Source organism: Cyprinodon variegatus, unplaced genomic scaffold, assembly GCF_000732505.1.
Source record: "Cyprinodon variegatus isolate N-32 unplaced genomic scaffold, C_variegatus-1.0 Scaffold9, whole genome shotgun sequence".
Classification (NCBI taxonomy): Eukaryota; Metazoa; Chordata; class Actinopteri; order Cyprinodontiformes; family Cyprinodontidae; genus Cyprinodon; species Cyprinodon variegatus.
Genome location: NW_015150462.1, coordinates 2,069,841 through 2,070,977, shown reverse-complemented (window position 1 = coordinate 2,070,977; position 1,137 = coordinate 2,069,841). Strand labels below are relative to the sequence as shown.

Below are 1,137 nucleotides of genomic sequence, written 5' to 3'. Positions count from 1 at the left end.
ATGACATCTTACCTTTACAGACGTACCAAAAGTTTCTTGTGAGGCTATAAGTGATTTACTTTTGTGTGTTTTTGTCAGGCAGAAATTTATTTATACCCCCTGAGGGTGTAAGAGGTTAAGGAATAGCCTGCCGCTGCACATTAGTGAGGCTCTTTCCTTGCCGAATTTTAAAACAAGGCTCAAGACTTGCTTTTATTCGCTGGCTTTTAACACCAGCAGGACTTAGTTGTCATGATGTTGTTTGCTTAGCTTTATTATTGCCTTATTTTATATTTTAATGCAGTATTTTATTCTTTTGTTGTGTTTTATTATTTGTTTAACACTTTGTTTTCAGCTGTAGTGGTTTTAAAGTGCTATATAAATGATGACAATGAGGATGATGATGAATATGACTGTATTAAACAGTAGAGAACCGAGGTCTATGCCCTGCAGAACCCCAATACTTTCTGAGGTTTTAATACTTTAAGGCTTCTAGATGCACTTTTGCCCCCTAAGTCATAAAGTAAGTGAAGACCAATTAGAAAAGGTTTCATTGCAATGATGTGTGGGTCTTTTACTCGTTTACATCCGATTTTGACTATTTCAGTTTTCTCAGTTGTTCGCTTTTGCAGATACCTTGGAACTAGCATCTGGAATGCTGCAGTTTGCTCTTTAAAGTTCCCCCGACTGCTTGTTGGGGTCTACGTCCAAAAAACATTTGGCCTGCAATGTGTATTGATACTGCAGTTTAAAAACACTCTGATAAAAGTTGAAGTATCAACTTGACCTCTTTGGTAAAAGTGAAAAAGTATGTGCTCCAAAAACTATTTAAAGTATAAAAGTATAAAGTAACCTTAAAAAAAAAACAGCCAGATGCCACTATATGAATTGAAAGCTCAATGTTTCGACTATTTCGAATAATTCTTTGAGATAGGGCCAAGGATGAGGGAGGTCTTATTGGTCTCCATCTCCCGATACGCTCTCGCCTGTGTCCAACCTTTCAGACATTTCAACATCTTTTTCTGAATCCAACATTGTAGCATGGCATAGACAATTCACATTTGCAGTTTGAAGAACACCTGCTTGCTTCTGATGATTTCCTTTAACTAACCAATGAGTGTTTGCGTTATATGACTCATCCAATCACACTAGTTTTCA

The 1,137-nt window shown here is 36.9% G+C and overlaps 1 protein-coding gene across 1 annotated transcript in view; it reads left to right on the top strand.

The window, feature by feature from the left end:
- The window catches only part of nid2 (nidogen 2), a 63,420-nt gene that overhangs the window by 28,195 nt on the left and 34,088 nt on the right, over positions 1-1,137 (top strand). The gene's annotated exons all lie outside the window — the stretch shown is intronic.